Genomic DNA, 20,202 nt, shown 5'->3' on the forward strand with positions numbered 1-20,202 from the left:
GTGCTATTCAATTTAGTTTGCTAGTATTTTGCTGAGAAATTTTGCAACTATAATTGTCAGGGATGTTGATTGGCAGTTTTCTTTTCTTGTATCCATATCTGGATTTGGTATGATAGCCTCATAAAAATGAGTTTAGAAATATTACTTCCTCTTCAATTTTTTGGAAGAATTGGAGGACTAGAATTAATTTTTCTTAAAATTATTAGAATTCACCATTGAAGCCATCATCTGGTCCTGCGCTTTTCTTTGTTTGGAGGTTTTGTATTGCTGATTCAATCTCCTTCTGTTTCACTCACTCTAAAAAACAATTTTAACTTAATGCCTTCTCAAAATCCAATCAAATAACAATATAAAATGGATGTTTTTAATGATCCTAGAATTTCCTCCCCTGAAAGACCATACAGTTGATTATTCACATCAATGAAAACTGGACATGGAATGTTATAAAAATCCTGCTCAAAAGCATATATTAAACCATTATCCTTTTTTAGTGAGTATACATTTTAAAGGGCCAATTAAAAACATACCTCATGTGAGACTCCAGAAAGGTGGCTTCTACTAACTCTTGAATTATATCCCCCTCCCCTTTTGGGTATTTGGTATCTGGTAGTAGTATAATAGAATGAAAAAAATAAAACGAAAACTAAACCCTTTCTCTCTTTTCCATCTTTCTTATTTATCTCTATGCAATACACTGGCCTTGGTAAGAAAACTGTGATAACCATATGTTCATACATGTGTATATTTTCAACAATTTATGACCTTTGTCTATAGTGAAATTCCCTCTCTGGTTCTTGGTTTCCCCTTATGTAAAATTTTGGGTAAAAAATTACTTCTCAGAGATGATGTGAGGATTAGATGCCATAATATGCATGGAGATATTTTGTGAAATATAAAGGGCAATATGTATGTTTGCCCAACATTATTGATATAATTTTAAAAAGCATTACAAGACATAGTATAGCACAGTGGTTGAGAATAGAAACTCTAGGGTCGGATCGCCTGGGTTAGAAATTCAGTGCTTCATCTTATTGCTATATGAGAGTAAGCAAATTTTAACCCTCCAGTATGCTCATCTATAAAATGGTATATTAAATAGTAGTTCCAACCTCACAGGTTTTTATGAAAATTCAACTACTTAATATGTTAAGTAGTACAAAATAGTACCTGGTGTACAGCACTATATGTTTGTACTATATGTCGTACAAACATACTATAAGTTTGCTAAAAATATTAAAAATACATAATTTAAAGTTTTGAAAATCTCATAGGATATGAAAGTAACAAATAGTAGCTGATATTATGCCAGTATAGTCTCATCTAAAATCCTAATTTTAAAAAATGGCATGGCATGTCTTCATAGTTTAGAATTCCTTTATCTTTAAAATGGAATTCCACTGTGACTCCTATAGTTCACTGAAGAACTTGTCTGACTCACCCACTAAACTGTGACTGACAGAGACAGTAGCATGGCTTACTCAGGACTACTTATCGGTAGGTATCTGATCTTTCAAATGTGGTCCTCAAGAAGGGTCAGCTTCCTATGACCAGAGAAGCTGCACAGCTTTGGTACATGGCACCATGAGTTTCCCTGCTGAGGATGTGGCCCCCATACTAAGGGTCATGATAAGACCTGAGATCTCAAAGTTTGTTCTTCTCTTCTCCTTCTTAAATCCCACTAATATTCCCCCTGTCTGACTTTCTCTTCATCCTACTGCCCTTTGGAACCAGGCACATAAATGTCCTATTCTCTGGCAGAGTGCTATTAGGACTAGTTGTGAGACGGACTTTGAATATGTGGATTTTGAGCTTCCAGAAACAGGTAAAGTACGAAATCTAAATAACAAATAAAATATATTCAAATAGAGGTAATGTTTTTAGAGTGGAAGCAGTAAAAGTTTGTTTGGTTTTTCATTTAAAAACAGGATTACAGGGAAACAGTCAGCAAAACCAAAAGACAACTGACAGGGAGAAGATATTTGCAAATGACATATTAGATAAAGGGCTAGTATCCAAAAATCTATAAAGCACTTATCAAACTCAACACCCAAAGAACAAATAATCCAATCAAGAAATGGGCAGAGGACATGAACAGACATTTCTGCAAAGATGACATCCGGATGGCTAACAGACACATGAAAAAGTGCTCCACATCACTGGGTATCAGGGAAATACAAATCAAAACCACAATGAGATACCACCTCACATCAGTCAGAATGGCTAAAATTAATGAGTCAGGAAACAACAGATTTTGGCGAGGATGCAGAGAAAGGAGAACCCTCCTACACTGTTGGTGGGAATGCAAGATGGTGCAACCACTCTGGAAAACAGCATGGAGGTTCCTCAAAAAATTGAAAATAGAGCTACCCTACAACCCAGCAATTGCACTACTGGGTATTTACCCTTAAAGATACAAATGTAGTGATCCGAAGGGGCACGTGCACCCGAATGTTTATAGCAGCAATGTCCACAATAGCCAAACTATGGAAAGAACCTAGATGTCCATCAACAGATGAATGGATAGAGAAGATGTGGTATATATAAATAATGGAATACTATTCAGCCATCAAAAGAAATGAAATCTTGCCATTTGTGATGACATGGATGGAACTAGAGGGTATTATGCTTAGCGAAATAAGTCAATCAGAGAAAGACAATTATCATATGATCTCTCTGATATAAGGAATTTGAGAGACAGGGAAGGGTTTTGGGGGTTAGGGAAGGAAAAAAATGAAAAAAAAAAAAAAGGATTGGGAGGGAGACAAACCATAAGAGACTCTTAATCTCACAAAACAAATTAAGGGCTGCTGGGGTGGTGGGGGTGGGGAGAGGGTGGTTGGGTGATGGACACTGGGGAGGGTATGTGCCATGGTGAGTGCTATGAAATGTGTAAGCCTGATGATTCACAGACCTAATAGGTACAGGGGCTAATAATACATTACATGTTAATAAAATAATTAAAATAATTTAAAAAATAAAAATTGAAATTTAAAAACATAAAAATAGGATTGCATTAAATAGAGTTTCTATAGGTCTGTAGCCACTTGTCACCACACAAGTGTTTTCTAACTTTACCAGGGGCCCTCACTACTGCCTAGAAATCTTGTTCCATTTTCTGTCAGTTCTCTTTCATCTTTTTGATAGAGCTACACCAATTCTGCTCCCCTTTCTCCTAACCATTTATCTTATGCATTTTCTCCTCACACTCAGCAAATGACTCTGACACTTACCTTTCCAAGGAAAACAAATCTCTCGAGTATAACATACTTCAGTTTCATAACACAAACACACAACCTTCCTTATACCCTAATCCTGCCTTTCCTCCTTCCCCCCAGGTGCAATAGAAGAGGTAGTCTTCCCCCAGTCTGAGATAAGTTCCTTCTCTATGCTTCACATCACAAATCCTACATCTCTCTCAGGCTCTTGTTCCACTGATTGCCAGATTTTCCTATGTCTTCAGGATTTGCCTCTCTACCGGCTCCTCTCAACAAATAAGGGCATCTAAGTGTCACTTTGAATACAGTAAAACTCTCCTTCTATATAACATCACCTTTGAACTACCATTCCATTTCTCTCTTCTACTTCACAGTCAAACTACTCAAGTGAATTATTCAGACTCACTGAATCTAATTCTTTATCTGCCACTCTTTCAACTCACTGTCATCTGCCTTCCCAACCTACCACTCTATTAAGATAGTTCTCTTTAACGATCTTTTCTATGTCACTGTCATTGTAACACTCCATATGCCTTACAACCCCCTCCTTGAAATGTTGTATATCCTTGATTCTGTGACTTTACTTTCTCCAGGTTTCCCTGTTATTTGGATGACCACTCCTTTTTTGAGGATCCCTTTATATGCACTCCTGCCTATTCCAAAAATTTTTAAGTTTTATTAATATATAAATTACATAACATAATCTTCACCCATTTAAAGTGTATAATTCAATGGTTGTTAGTGCATTTACAGAGCTGTGCAAGTATCATCATAATCTAATTTTAGAATATCTTCTTCATGGCAAAAAGAAATCTTATACATATTTGGGGTCAATCTCCATTCTCATTTCTTTCAGCCATGGCAACCATTAATCTACTTTTTGGTTACATGGATTTGCCCATACTAGATATTACATATAAAGAAATCACACTGTATATAATGTATTAGGTCTGGCTTCTTGTTCATCAATGTAATGATATAATATTCCCCTCCCTTTTATCGCTGAATATTCTCTCATTGTGTAGATATACTATGTTTTATTTACACATTCATCAGTTGTTTTCATTTTTGGCAATTATGAATAACATTGCTATAGATATTCATGAACAAATGTTCTGTAGACTATATTTTCATTTATCTTGCTAAACTATACCTAGCAAAATTGTTGGGTCATGTGGTAACTATGTTCAACATTTAAAAGAACTGCCAAACTATTTTCCAAAATGGTAGTGAAATTTTACACATGAGAGCTCCAATTTCTCTGCATCCTCACCAGCACTTGTTATTTTTAGTCTTTTTTAAAAAAATATTTTTATTAATTTATTTGACAGGCAGAAATCACAAGTAGGCAGAGAGGCAGGTAGAGAGAGAGAGGAAGAGAAGCAGGCTCCCTGCTGAGCAGAGAGCCAGATGTGGGGCTTGATCCCAGGACCCTGGGATCATGACCTGAGCTGAAGGCAGAGGCTTTAACCCAGTGAGCCACCCAGGCACCCCTATATTTAGTCTTTTTGATTACAATCATTCTAGTGGGTGAGATGTGGTTTCTCACTGTGATTTTGATTTGTATTTCCCTAATAACTAATAATGTAGGGCATCTTTTCATGTACTTATTGTCCACTTGTATATTTCTTTGGAGAAATGTCTTCTTAAATCCTTTGCCCATTTTTAAAATTTTAATTTAATTATTTATTTTATTTATTATTAATTTGTAAATCCTTAATATTCTGGATACAATACAGATTATTGATCATTCAATTTTTTTAAGTTTTTATTTAAACTCCAGGTAACATACAATGTAATATCAGTTTCAGCTGTACAATATAGTGGTTCAACACTTCCCAACTCAGTGCTCATCACAAGTGTACTCCTTAATCTCCACCACCTATTTAACCCATTTTCCCCACTCACTTCCCCACTGGCAACCATTAGTTTGCTCTCTTTAGTTAAGAGTCTGTTTATTGATTTTTCTCTTTTTTTCCCCAATATGATAATTTCAATGGATGCAGAAAAAGCATTTGACAAAGCACAACACCCATTCATGACAAAGACACTCAACAAAGTAGTTTTAGAGGGAACATACCTCAACATAATGAAGGCCATCTATGAAAAACCCAGAGGTAATATCATCCTCAGTGGGGATAAACTGAAGGCTTTTCCTCTATGGTCAGGAATAAGACAGGGATGTCCACTCTCACCATTGTTATTTAACATAGTACTAAAAGTCCTAGCCAAAGCAATCAGACAAAATAAATAAATAAATAAATAAATAAATAAATGGCATCCAGGGGCACCTGGGTGGCTCAGTCAGTTAAGCGGCTGCCTTTGGCTCAGGTCATAATCTCAGAGTCCTGGGATCAAGCCCCACATCCAGCTCCCTACCCAGTGGGAAGTCTGCTTCTCCCTCTGCCCTCCTTGTTTGTGCTAGCTTGCTCACTCTCTCAAATAAATAAATAAAATCTTTCAATAAAAGAAATAAAAGGCATCCAAAGCAAAAGGAAGAAGTAAAACTTTCACTCCTTGAAGATGACATGATACTACTATATATAGAAAACATCAAAGGCTACACCAAAAATTGCTATAGCTCATAACATGAATTCAGTCATAGGACATAAAATCAATGCACAGAAGTCTGTTACATTTCTATACACCAATAATGTGGCAGCAGAAAGAGAAATTAAGGAATCGATCCTATTTACAACTGCACACACACAAAAATAAGATAGTTAGGAATATACTTAACTGAAGAGGTGAAAAACCTGTACTCTTTATTTTTTAAGATTTTATTTGTTTATTTGACAGACAGAGATCACAAGTAGGCAGAGAGGCAGGCAGAGAGAGAGGAGGAAGCAGGCTCCCTGCTGAGCAGAGAGCCTGATGCTGGGCTTGATCCCAGGACCCTGGGATCATGACCTGAGCTGAAGGCAGAGGCTTAACCCACTGAGCAACCCAGGTGCCCCAAGACCTATACTCTTGAGAACTATAAAACACTTATGAAGAAATTGAAGATGACACAAAGAAATGGAAAGACATTCCACGTTCATGGATTAGAAGAATAAATATTGTTAAAATGTCTATACTGCCCAAAGACATCTACACTTTTAACGTAATCCCTATCAATATGCCAACAGCATCTCACAGAGCTGGAACAAACCATCCTAAAGTTTGTATGGAACCACAAGATCCCAAACAGCTGAAGCAACCTTGAAAAAGAAAAGCAAAAGTGGAGGAATCACAATTCTGGACTTCAAGTTATATTACAAAGCTGTAGTGATCAAGATAGTATGGTATTGGCAAAACAAAACAAAACAAAAACAACAACAATAACAAAAAGACACATAGATCATTGGAACAGAACAGAAAACCCAGAAATGAACCCACAACTATATGGCCAATTTAACTTCAATAAGGTAGGAAAGATTGTGCAATTAGAAAAGTACAGTCTCTTCAACAAATGGTGTTGGAAAAACTGGACAGCAAAATGCAAAAGAATGAAACTGAACCACTTTCTTATACCACACACAAAAATTAATTCAAAAAGGAATAAAGACCTAAATGTGAGACAGGAAACCATCAAAATCCTAGAGAACAGAGGCAGTAACCTCTTTGACATCAGCTGTAGCAACTTCTTACTACATATGTCTCCTGAAGCAAGGTAAACAAAAGCAAAAATAAACATTCGGAACTTCACTAAAATAAAAGGCTTTTGCATAACAAAGGAAACAATCAACAAAACTAAAAGGCAACCTATGGGGTGGGAGAAGATATTTGCAATGGACATACTTGATAAAAGATTAGTATCCAAAATATATAAATAACTTCTAAATCTCAACACCCCCAAAATGAATAATCCAATTAAAAAGTGGGCAAAGGAGATGAATATATATGTTTCCAGAGCAGACATCCAGATGGCCAACAGACACATGAAAAGATGTTCAATATCACTCATCATCAGGAAAATGCAAATCAAAACTACAATGAGATACCACCTCACACCTATCATTACATAAGAAACAACAGGTGTTGGCAAGGATGTGGAGGGAAAGGAACCCTCATGTACAGTTGGTGGGAATGCAAACTGGTGAGCCACTCTAAAAATTGGCATGAAGGTTCCTAAAAAAAAAAAAATAGAACTACCCTATGATCCAGCAATTACATTACTAGGTATTTACTCAAAGAATACATAAATACTAATTCAAAGGGACACATGTACCTTGATGTTTATAGGAGCATTATGTACAACAGTCAAATTATGGAAACAACCCAAGTATCCCTCAACTGATGAATGGATAAAAAAGATGTGGTAGGGGTGCCTGGGTGGCTTAGGGGGTTAAAGCCTCTGCCTTAGGCTCAGGTCATGATCTCCGGGTCCTGGGATCGAGCCCCACATTGGGCTCTCTGCTCAGTGGGGAGCTTCTTCCCCCCCCTCTGCCTACTATGATCTGTCTGTCAAAAAATAAAAGTAAAATCTTCAAAAAGAAAAAAAAGATGTGGTATATATATATATATACACAATAGAACATTACTCAGCCATAAAAAAGAATGAAATCTTGTCATTTGCAATGGTATGGATGGAGCTAGAGAGTATTATATTAAGTAAAAGAAGTCAGAGAAAGACAAGTACCATATGATTTCACTCACATGTGGAATTTAAGAAACAAAGCAGATTGTTGATCATTTTATTTAATTTTATTTTGAAGATTTTATTTATTTATTTGAGAGACAGAGAGATAGTGAGAAGGGGAGGGGCAGAAGGAGAGGGAGAGGCAGAGAATCTCAAGCACACTCCATGCTGAGTGTGGAGCCTGATGTGGGTCTTGATTTCACCATCAGATCATGACCTGAGCCAAAACAAAGAGTCAGATGCTCAACCAACTGAGCCAACCAGGCACCCCAGATTGTTGATCATTTTAAAGAGTCAACTTTTTCTATTGATTTTATAATTTTTCATTCTATTCTTTTGTATTACCTTCTTAAAAAAAAAGTGATCCCTACACCCAGTGTTGGGCTTGAACTCACAACCCTGAGATCAATAACATGCTCTACCAACTGAGCCAGCCAGGAACCCCATATATCATCTTCTTTATTGCTTGCTTTGTGTTTACTTTGGCCTTCTTTTTATAGGAACTTATAATTATGAATTGTCCTTTAGGTTATGCTTTAGTTGCATTTCAAATTTTGGTGTTTTGATTATATCTATCTCAGAGTTTTTTTCCAATTTCCATTGTGAAATTTTGCTTTGACACATTAGTTATTTAGGAATGTATTGCCCAATTGCCACATATTCATAAGTCTCCCACATTTCTATTATTGATTTCTAAGTTAATTCCATTTTGGTTAGAGAACATAATTTTTTTTAATTTATTTTTTATTTATTTTCAGCATAACAGTATTCATTATTTTGCACCTCACCCAGTGCTCCATGCAATCCGTGCCCTCTATAATACCCACCACCTGGTAGCCCAACCTCCCACCCCCCCCCGCCCCTTCAAAACCCTCAGATTGTTTTTCAGAGTCCATAGTCTCTCATGGTTCACCTCTCCTTCCAACTTCCCCGAACTCCCTTCTCCTCTCTAACTCCCCATGTCCTCCATGCTATTTGTTATGCTCCACAAATAAGTGAAACCATATGATAATTGACTCTCTCTGCTTGACTTATTTCACTCAACATGATCTCTTCCAGTCCCATCCATGTTGCTACAAAAGTTGGGTATTCGTCCTTTCTGATGGAGGCATAATACTCCATAGTGTATATGGACCACATCTTCCTTATCCATTTATCCGTTGAAGGGCATCTTGATTCTTTCCACAGTTTGGCGAGCGTGGCCATTGCTGCTATAAACATGGGGGTACAGATGGCCCTTCTTTTCACTACATCTGTATCTTTAGGGTAAATACCCAGGAGTGCAATTGCAGGGTCATAGGGAAGTTCTATGTCTAATTTCTTGAGGAATCTCCACACTGTTCTCCAAAGAGGCTGCACCAACTTGCATTCCCACCAACAGTGGAAGAGGGTTCCCCTTTCTTCACATCCCCTCCAACACATGTTGTTTCCTGTCTTGCGAATTTTGGCCATTCTAACTGGTGTAAGGTGATATCTCAATGTGGTTTTAATTTGAATCTCCCTGATGGCTAGTGATGATGAACATTTTTTCATGTGTCTGATAGCCATTTGTATGTCTTCTTTGGAGAAGTGTCTGTTCATATCTTCCGCCCATTTTTTGATATGATTGTCCGTTTTGTGTGTGTTGAGTTTGAGAAGAACATAATTTGTTTAATTTCAATCTTTTAAAATTCATTGAGGCATGTTGATAGCCTAGGATTATGGTCTCTTTTGGAGAAGTTTCCATCTACTTAACAGGAATGAATATTTTGTTGTTCTTAGGTAGAGTGGTCTTTAGATGTATGTTAGTTTAGTTGTTTTATAGTATTGTTTCCTTGTTGCTACTAGTATCCTGGAGCTACCAGGCCCCTCTTAATTCCTCACCATTAAGATTCCCATTGTTTTCAATGATGCTCTTAGGCATTAGTTTTTCTAGGCTCTTTTCCAAATAAATTCAGTCCCTTCAAGCAAAGGTGCTGTGCTTATTTCTCATGGCCTGCCTCTCCACCTGGGCAGAAACTCCAGACAACAGTACTGGAACAGAGGGTCAGTATAAGAGGCCACTTCTCCTCCAGTAACTACCACTGGACTCTGGGGGAACAAGGTAGTCCCTAGTTATTTCAGTTTGCCTGTCTCCATGTAGAAACTTTGCCCTACAAAGGTGCTGAGATAGAGGAGAGTGGAATTTCACTATTCTTGGCCTGTCGTGCCTAAGGCTGAGACCTCACTCTGTAATTGGGAGTTAGTCCTCTAGCCCAGGTTTGCTTGGATTAGCACTTCTGCAACATGGGCCTGCAGGGGAATGGAGACACTGGTGGCCTTCTCCTCCTGGGGAGAAGGCATAGCCCTAGACTAACAGCTGGAGGGATAGAGAGCCCCTATATTACTGGGCACATCCATATCTCGAGTAGAGATTGTTACATGGAGCTGGGGAAGATGGCATTGCTGAAATGCCACTGATTCTCACGATTTTTATAGAGATTTAGTATTTTTTCTTGAACAAACCTTTATTCACTTGATGTGTGTGATATGATGATTTCCAGGGACTTTAAATGTGTGTGTGTATAATTGTCACCAATTAAATGGTATTTCATAGGGGGATGGGTCTACCAAGATCCTCACACAACCATTCTGGAAGTCCTGTACCCATCCTTAAATGTTGATACTCCTTAGGGAGATCTTCATTGTCCTCTCTCTAGTCTCTCCCAGATGACTTTGTTTATACCTACCTCTTCATCTACTTCCCATCTGCTGATGACTCCAAAACCTTCACCTCCTGCTCATGCTTCTTTTCTAAGCAGCATCAGTGTGTATCTCTGGCCTTTTAGACATCTCCAAGTTAATATCCTTTAGTCAACAGAAACTAAGTTATAAAATTAATCTCATCATCTTCTCAGTCCCAGGGAATGATATCATCAACTCTGTTGCTCCAGTGAGATATATCAAAGATAGCCACCTCTCTTTCATTTCCAACATTCAATTAATCACCTTATGCCCCTATAAGCCCTATATATTTCTAAAATATATTCACTTCTAGCAACACACTTTCAGGTCACTATCATTTTTCAACTGGACTATCTCCACAACCTCCTCTCCCTTTCAAACAATTTTCTACTTTTCAGACAAATTGATGTCATGACTCCTCTCCCAAATCCCTGAACAAGTTGCATCAGACCCTCTATAATCTGGCTTTTCTTTGCCCCACTGGCTTCATCTCTAGAAGATCCTTTCTTCTTCTCTGCACTTTCAGATTATATTATAGATATGATGAGCAAGTTCCTATTCTTAAAACACCGTTCTTTTCCCTAGCTTCCAGGACCTCATATCTGCTCTTTCCTCTTTCTGGAACACCCCCGCCTCAATTATTTCTCCTAGTTAAGTGCTATCAATCCTTCTGGTGTCATGTTACATGGCATTTCCTCTGAGAATCTTCCCCCAACCCAACTAAACTAGGTTAGTTCCCCACTAAGTGCTGGCAGAGCCCACTGAATTCCCACTATCATAAAAAAACACTTGGCAATTTTGTTGGGATTTCTTGTTTTATTTCCTATCTCCCCAATAGAGTGAGAGCTCCATGAAGACCCGGGCCATGTCGGATTTGCCCAATTCATGTACCTCTAGAGGTAACAGAATTCTTGGCCTAAATTTCTAAAGTTCTGAATAGTTTGGTTTATCACAGCTAAAGCTCAGTAGTAAGGATCGAAGTACTAGATTAATGCAAATAATTTCCTGATTATCTATCAGATTAGATGAAAAAACACAACTTGAACTAAAAATTTTACTGATTGGAACATGATAGAGAATCTTTCTTCCTATATAGAACATATTAATACTTAATGCAGGATTAGAAAAAGGTAATTCTAAATAGACTTGGACAGTGGGGTGCTCTTGGTACAGGGTGTTCCTGGGAAAGGTTTCTTTGATCTAAATAGAATACACCCAGGGTTGGACTAATTACTAAAATGTCCACTAGGGAGACAGATGCCATTGCTGGTACCATATATAAGATTTCCCCACAATCTGAAAGTAGAGCATTCCTATGAAACCTTTCATAAGCTGGCAGAGAGTAGAAAAACAATTACTATTAATTTATATGGAAAAATTTTTGAGTGTTCCTAGACCCAAAAAATAACTTCTCTTAGGTTTTTCTGATACCTTAAGACACATCTTGCTAATCTAATAAGTGCAAGGGAAATAAAGTACAGATGCTTACAGACACAGTTCAAAGCTATTGTGGCTTGATGTAGAAATACAGAGTATAGTTCACAGGGAAAGAACTTGGTGGGGGCCACTCTCGTTGCTGGGGTGCACACTGCCCTATAAGGAATTGCTACAAAACAAACACTGAATGCTATTATTGTTTTTTGTTTGCTTTGCTTTTGTCAAAAGCAAGAATTCTCTTAAGATTTCTTTCTTTTTTTTTTTTTAAATTTTTTATTTTTTATAAACATATATTTTTTATATACATATATTTTTATCCCCAGGTCTGTGAATCACCAGGTTTACACACTTCACAGCACTCACCAAATCACATACCCTCCCCAATGTCCATAATCCCACCCCCTTCTCCCCAACCCCCTCCCCTCGGCAACCCTCAGTTTGTTTTGTGAGATTAAGAGTCACTTATGGTTTGTCTCCCTCCCAATCCCATCTTGTTTCATTTATTCTTCTACCCACTTAAGCCTCCATGTTGCATCACCACTTCCTCATATCAGGGAGATCATATGATAGTTGTCTTTCTCTGCTTGACTTATTTCGCTAAGCATGATACGCTCTAGTTCCATCCACGTTGTTGCAAATGGCAAGATTTCATTTCTTTTGATGGCTGCATAGTATTCCATTGTGTATATATACCACATCTTCTTGATCCATTCATCTGTTGATGGACATCTAGGTTCTTTCCATAGTTTGGCTATTGTGGACATTGCTGCTATAAACATTCGGGTGCATGTGTCCCTTTGGATCACTACATTTGTATCTTTAGGGTAAATACCCAATAGTGCAATTGCTGGGTCATAGGGCAGTTCTATTTTCAACATTTTGAGGAACCTCCATGCTGTTTTCCAGAGTGGCTGCACCAGCTTGCATTCCCACCAACAGTGTAGGAGGGTTCCCCTTTCTCCGCATCCTCGCCAGCATCTGTCATTTCCTGACTTGTTGATTTTAGCCATTCTGACTGGTGTGAGGTGATATCTCATTGTGGTTTTGATTTGTATTTCCCTGATGCCGAGTGATATGGAGCACTTTTTCATGTGTCTGTTGGCCATCTGGATGTCTTCTTTGCAGAAATGTCTGTTCATGTCTTCTGCCCATTTCTTGATTGGATTATTTGTTCTTTGGGTGTTGAGTTTGCTAAGTTCTTTATAGATTCTGGACACTAGTCCTTTATCTGATATGTCGTTTGCAAATATCTTCTCCCATTCTGTCAGTTGTCTTTTGATTTTGTTAACTGTTTCCTTTGCTGTGCAAAAGCTTTTGATCTTGATGAAATCCCAGTAGTTCATTTTTTCCCTTGCTTCCCTTGCCTTTTGCGTTGTTCCTAGGAAGATGTTGCTGCGGCAGAGGTCGAAGAGGTTGCTGCCCGTGTTCTCCTCAAGGATTTTGATGGATTCCTTTCGTACATTGAGGTCCTTCATCCATTTTGAGTCTATTTTTGTGTGTGGTGTAAGGAAATGGTCCAATTTCATTTTTCTGCATGTGGCTGTCCAATTTTCCCAGCACCATTTATTGAAAAGGCTGTCTTTTTTCCATTGGACATTTTTTCCTGCTTTGTCGAAGATTAGTTGACTGTAGAGTTGAGGGTCTATTTCTGGGCTCTCTATTCTGTTCCATTGATCTATGTGTCTGTTTTTGTGCCAGTACCATGCTGTCTTGATGATGACAGCTTTGTAATAGAGCTTGAAGTCCGGAATTGTGATGCCACCAACGTTGGCTTTCTTTTTCAATATCCCTTTGGCTATTCGAGGTCTTTTCTGGTTCCATATAAATTTTAGAATTAGTTGTTCCATTTCTTTGAAAAAGATGGATGGTACTTTGATAGGAATTGCATTAAATGTGTAGATTGCTCTAGGTAGCATAGACATTTTCACAATATTTATTCTTCCAATCCAGGAGCATGGAACATTTTTCCATTTCTTTGTGTATTCCTCAATTTCTTTCATGAGTACTTTATAGTTTTCTGAGTATAGATTCTGTGTCTCGTTGGTTAGGTTTATTCCTAGGTATCTTATGGTTTTGGATGCAATTGTAAATGGGATTGACTCCTTAATATCTCTTTCTTCTGTCTTGCTGTTGGTGTAGAGAAATGCAACTGATTTCTGTGCATTGATTTTATATCCTGACACTTTACTGAATTCCTCTATAAGTTCTAGCAGTTTTGGAGTGGAGTCTTGTGGGTTTTCCACATATAGTATCATATCATCTGCGAAGAGTGATAATTTGACTTCTTCTTTGCCGATTTGGATGCCTTTAATTTCCTTTTGTTGTCTGATTGCTGAGGCTAGGACCTCTAGTACGATGTTGAATAGCAGTGGTGATAATGGACATCCCTGCCGTGTTCCTGACCTTAGCGGAAAAGCTTTCAGTTTTTCTCCATTGAGAATGATATTTGCGGTGGGTTTTTCATAGATGGCTTTGATGATATTGAGGTATGTGCCCTCTATCCCTACACTTTGAAGAGTTTTGATCAGGAAGGGATGTTGTACTTTGTCAAATGCTTTTTCAGCATCTATTGAGAGTATCATATGGTTCTTGTTCTTACTTTTATTGATGTGTTGTATCACATTGACTGATTTGCGGATGTTGAACCAACCTTGCAGCCCTGGAATAAATCCCACTTGGTCGTGGTGAATAATCTTTTTAATGTACTGTTGAATCCGATTGGCTAGTATTTTGTTGAGTATTTTCGCATCTGTGTTCATCAAGGATATCGGTCTATAGCTCTCTTTTTTGGTGGGATCCTTGTCTGGTTTTGGGATCAAGGTGATGCTGGCCTCATAAAATGAGTTTGGAAGTTTTCCTTCCATTTCTATTTTTTGGAACAGTTTCAGGAGAATAGGAATTAGTTCTTCTTTAAATGTTTGGTAGAATTCCCCCGGGAAGCCGTCTGGCCCTGGGCTTTTGTTTGTTTGGAGATTTTTAATGACTGTTTCAATCTCCTTCCTGGTTATGGGTCTGTTCAGGCTTTCTATTTCTTCATGGTTCAGTTGTGGTAGTTTATATGTTTCTAGGAATGCATCCATTTCTTCCAGATTGTCAAATTTATTGCCGTAGAGTTGCTCATAGTATGTTCTTATAATAGTTTGTATTTCCTTGGTGTTAGTTGTGATCTCTCCTCTTTCATTCATGATTTTATTTATTTGGGTCCTTTCTCTTTTCTTTTTGATAAGTCGGGCCAGGGGTTTATCAATTTTATTAATTCTTTCAAAGAACCAGCTCCTAGTTTCGTTGATTTGTTCTATTGTTTTTTTGGTTTCTATTTCATTGATTTCTGCTCTGATCTTTATGATTTCTCTTCTCCTGCTGGCCTTAGGGTTTCTTTCTTGTTCTTTCTCCAGCTCCTTTAGGTGTAGGGTTAGGTTGTGTACCTGAGACCTTTCTTGTTTCTTGAGAAAGGCTTGTACCGCTATATATTTTCCTCTCAGGACTGCCTTTGTTGTGTCCCACAGATTTTGAACCGTTGTATTTTCATTATCATTTGTTTCCATGATTTTTTTCAATTCTTCTTTAATTTCCCGGTTGACCCATTCATTCTTTAGAAGGATACTGTTTAGTCTCCATGTATTTGGGTTCTTTCCAAACTTCCTTTTGTGGTTGAGTTTTAGCTTTAGAGCATTGTGGTCTGAAAATATGCAGGGAATGATCCCAATCTTTTGATACCGGTTGAGTCCTGATTTAGGACCGAGGATGTGATCTATTCTGGAGAATGTTCCATGTGCACTAGAGAAGAATGTGTATTCTGTTGCTTTGGGATGAAATATTCTGAATATATCTGTGATGTCCATCTGGTCCAGTGTGTCATTTAAGGCCTTTATTTCCTTGCTGATCTTTTGCTTGGATGACCTGTCCATTTCAGTGAGGGGAGTGTTAAAGTCCCCTACTATTATTGTATTGTTGTTGATGTGTTTCTTTGATTTTGTTATTAATTGGTTTATATAGTTGGCTGCTCCCACGTTGGGGGCATAGATATTTAAAATTGTTAAATCTTCTTGTTGGACAGACCCTTTGAGTATGATATAGTGTCCTTCCTCATCTCTTATTACAGTCTTTGGCTTAAAATCTAATTGATCTGATATAAGGATTGCCACTCCTGCTTTCTTCTGATGTCCATTAGCATGGTAAATTCTTTTCCACCCCCTCACTTTAAATCTGGAGGTGTCTTCGGGCTTAAAATGTGTTTCTTGGAGGCAACATATAGATGGGTTTTGTTTTTTTATCCATTCTGATACCCTGTGTCTTTTGACAGGGGCATTTAGCCCATTCACATTCAGGGTAAGTATTGAGAGATATGAATTTAGTGCCATTGTATTGCCTGTAAGGTGACTGTTACTGTATATGGTCTCTGTTCCTTTCTGATCTACCACTTGTAGGCTCTCTCTTTGCTTAGAGGACCCCTTTCAAGATTTCCTGTAGAGCTGGTTTGGTATTTGCAAATTCTTTCAGTTGTTGTTTGTCCTGGAAGCTTTTAATCTCTCCTTCTATTTTCAATGATAGCCTAGCTGGATATAGTATTCTTGGCTGCATGTTTTTCTCGTTTAGTGCTCTGAAAATATCATGCCAGCTCTTTCTGGCCTGCCAGGTCTCTGTGGATAAGTCAGCTGCCAATCTAATATTTTTACCATTGTATGTTACAGACTTCTTTTCCCGGGCTGCTTTCAGGATTTTCTCTTTGTCATTGAGACTTGTAAATTTTACTATTAGGTGACGGGGTGTGGGCCTATTCTTATTGATTTTGAGGGGCATTCTCTGAACCTCCTGAATTTTGATGCTCGTTCCCTTTGCCATATTGGGGAAATTCTCCCCAATAATTCTCTCCAGTATACCTTCTGCTCCCCTCTCACTTTCTTCTTCTTCTGGAATCCCAATTATTCTAATGTTGTTTCGTCTTATGGTGTCACTTATTTCTCGAATTCTCCCCTCGTGGTCCAGTAGCTGTTTGTCCCTCTTTTGATCAGCTTCTTTATTCTCTGTCATTTGGTCTTCTATATCACTAATTCTTTCTTCTGCCTCATTTATCCTAGCAGTGAGAGCCTCCATTTTTGATTGCACCTCATTAATAGCTTTTTTGATTTCAACTTGGTTAGATTTTAGTTCTTTTATTTCTCCAGAAAGGGCTTTTATATCTCTCGAGAGGGTTTCTCTAATATCTTCCATGCCTTTTTCGAGCCTGGCTAGAACCTTGAGAATTGTCATTCTGAACTCTAGATCTGACATATTACCGATGTCTGTATTGATTAGGTCCCTAGCCTTCGGTACTGCCTCTTGTTTTTTTTTTGTGGTGAATTTTTACGTCTTGTCATTTTGTCCAGATAAGAGTAAATGAAGGGGCAAGTAAAATACTAAAAGGGTGGCAACAACCCCAGGAAAATATGCTTTAGCCAAATTAGAAGAGATCCAAAATCGTGAGTGGGGAGAAAGGGGATAAAAAGAGGTTCAAAAAGGAAGAAAGAAAAAAGAAAAAAAAAAAAAAAAAAGAAAAGAAAAGAAAAGAATTTTTTTTAAAAGAGAAAACACCTAAGAAAAATGTAAAAAAAAATATATATATATATATATTAGATAAACTAGTAAAAAATCGTTAAAAAAGAAAAAGGTAACAGTTAAAAAAAAAAAAATTTTACCCGAAGGCGAGAAAAGAAAAAAAAAAAAATGAAAAAGAAAAAATTAAATTAACTGCAAGACTAAAAAAAATCACAGGAAAAAAGCCATGAGTTCCGTGCTTGGCTTTCTCCTCCTCTGGAATTCTGCTGCTCTCCTTGGTATTGAAACCGCACTCCTTGGTAGGTGAACTTGGTCTCGGCTGGATTTCTTGTTGATCTTCTGGGGGAGGGGCCTGTTGTAGTGATTCTCAAGTGTCTTTGCCCCAGGCGGAATTACACCGCCCTTACCCAGGGCCGGGGTGAGTAATCCGCTCGGGTTTGCTTTCAGGAGCTTTTGTTCCCTGAGCGCTTTCCGTAGAGTTCCAGAGGACGGGAATACAAATGGCGGCCTCCTGGTCTCCGGCCCGGAGGAGCCGAGAGCCCAGGGCCCCACTCCTCAGTGCGCCCTCAGAGAACAGCGCCCAGTTACTCCCGTCTGCCTGACCTCCGGCCGCGCTCCGAGCTCACCGAGCCTGCGACCGGTTCAAGGTAACACGGAGCTGCGAGCTCACTGTCGGCTCTGTCTCTGTAGCCGGCTTTCCCGTTCCAATACCCGCAAGCTCTGCGACACTCAGACACCCCCGATCCTTCTGTGACCCTGCGGGACCTGAGGCCACGCTGACCCCGCGTGGGCTTCGCCCCGGTTTAGCCTCTGGAGCGATGTCCCTCAGCGGAACAGACTTTTAAAAGTCCTGATTTTGTGCACGGTTGCTCCGCCGCTTGCCGGGAGCCGGCCCCTCCCCCCGGGGTCTATCTTCCCGTCGCTTTGGATTCACTTCTCCGCCGGTCCTACCTTTCAGAAAGTGGTTGTTTTTCTGTTTCCAGAATTGCTGTTCTTCTTCTCTTCGATCTGCCGATGGATTTTCAGGTGTTTGCAATCTTTAGATAAGCTATCTAGCTGATCTCCGGCTAGCTGAAGCAGTCTCAGCTTGCTACTTCTCCGCCATCTTGACTCCTCCCCCAAGATTTCTTTCATTTAGCAAAAATAGGTACAGTAATCCCTCCTTACCCACAGGGCATATGTTCCAAGACCCCCAAGTGGATGCCTGAAACCATGCATAGTACCAAACCCTACATATACTGTTTTTACTATACATACATATACATGATTAAGTTTAATTTATAAATCAGGCACAGTAAGAGATGAACTGGTATTAAAATACAAGAATTATGATAATATACTATAATAACATGAGAATGTGGTCCATCAAAATATCTTATTGTACTGTATTCGCACTTCTTGTGATGATGTGGAATGATAAAATGCCTACATGAAGAAATAAAGTCAGGTGACTTATGCAGGCATTGTGATATAGCATTAGGCTACTATTGACCTGATGATAGGTCAAAACGGTCATTTATTCCTGGAACATGGTTGACTGTGGGTAAAGCTTTAGAAAGCAAAACCATGGGTAATGGGAGGACTACTGTACCAATGAAGAGAAGTGACCTAATCTGAACTTTTGAAAAAGATGGAGGATACATGTACTAAGAATGATTCTGCAGTCTATTTATGTCTTTTTAATAGCCAGCAAGGTCTAAGTTTGAGTGGGTAGACAAAAGGAAAAGAGAATTGTTATGAATCCTGTCCTAAGCCCTCTATACCCTTTGCACAGGCCTCAAATAAATCTAAACTTCCAGAGGTCCTGGCCTGCTTCTTCACACTGCTGTGTAGGCTTACACAGGGAAAGGTGTTAAGTCTTCTTGCACTATGGGTAGGCTTTTTGGATCCCCATATTTACCATCCAGAAAAAGTTGGAGCACCAAATTCACTATATTGTCAGTCCTGTTCATCTTAATATAGAGCATGAGCTTTGGAATAATATAAAACTGAGTTTCCATCCCCAACACATCACATTCTAGTCCTTAGATCCATTAATTTCAGGCTCACATCTTTGATTCTGAGACTATAAATTTGAGATACCTTAAGTACTGTTTGGAGATTGAGTTGCAGGAAAAGCTTTCTCTTCTGCATGGGTATGGGAATCGCTGTGTGCAAGACTTGATACTGTACTCTCAGCTGTTAGTAGTGGTGGGGAATAGGGAATGGAAGGATGTCCCTAGGCCATTTAGAGTCAGCCTGTGCTAGTGAACCAGTCTAGCATTGGAACCTAGAAAATATATGACCTGTGAAATAGTTTTGTATTGTGTTTTGTATTATATTTGCCTCACGTAACCTGGTAATCTTCAGTAAAATCTTATTAAAAGTTATATTCTGATCTCTTGTGTGTTGTAGGAAATTAGGGAATCATGAGGACACATTCTAGAGTAAAAAGGTAGAAGAAGGAGGATAGGATTCCACTCCAAGTGCAGAGTAGTGGTATCCTTGTTTACCAGTTGAAAACCACTGTGCCCAGAGGAGCAACAACTTAATGAGGAGCAGACACTAGAGAGATAGTGATACAGTAGCTTGCTGAGGATCCAGAGAAGACAGAAGGAACTTTCTGAAAAACAAGGTACTAGCAGGCCAACTTTTAGCTAATATATTGCAACTGTGTGATTTATTAAAGGGGCACCTCCTCTGAATCAATGC

General features: G+C 38.6%; 1 protein-coding gene across 1 annotated transcript in view; it reads left to right on the top strand.

Moving 5' to 3' along the window:
• Positions 1-20,202, top strand: part of EZHIP (EZH inhibitory protein) — a 45,784-nt gene that overhangs the window by 23,999 nt on the left and 1,583 nt on the right. The gene's annotated exons all lie outside the window — the stretch shown is intronic.

The sequence above is a fragment of the Mustela lutreola genome, chromosome X, assembly GCF_030435805.1.
Source record: "Mustela lutreola isolate mMusLut2 chromosome X, mMusLut2.pri, whole genome shotgun sequence".
Classification (NCBI taxonomy): Eukaryota; Metazoa; Chordata; class Mammalia; order Carnivora; family Mustelidae; genus Mustela; species Mustela lutreola.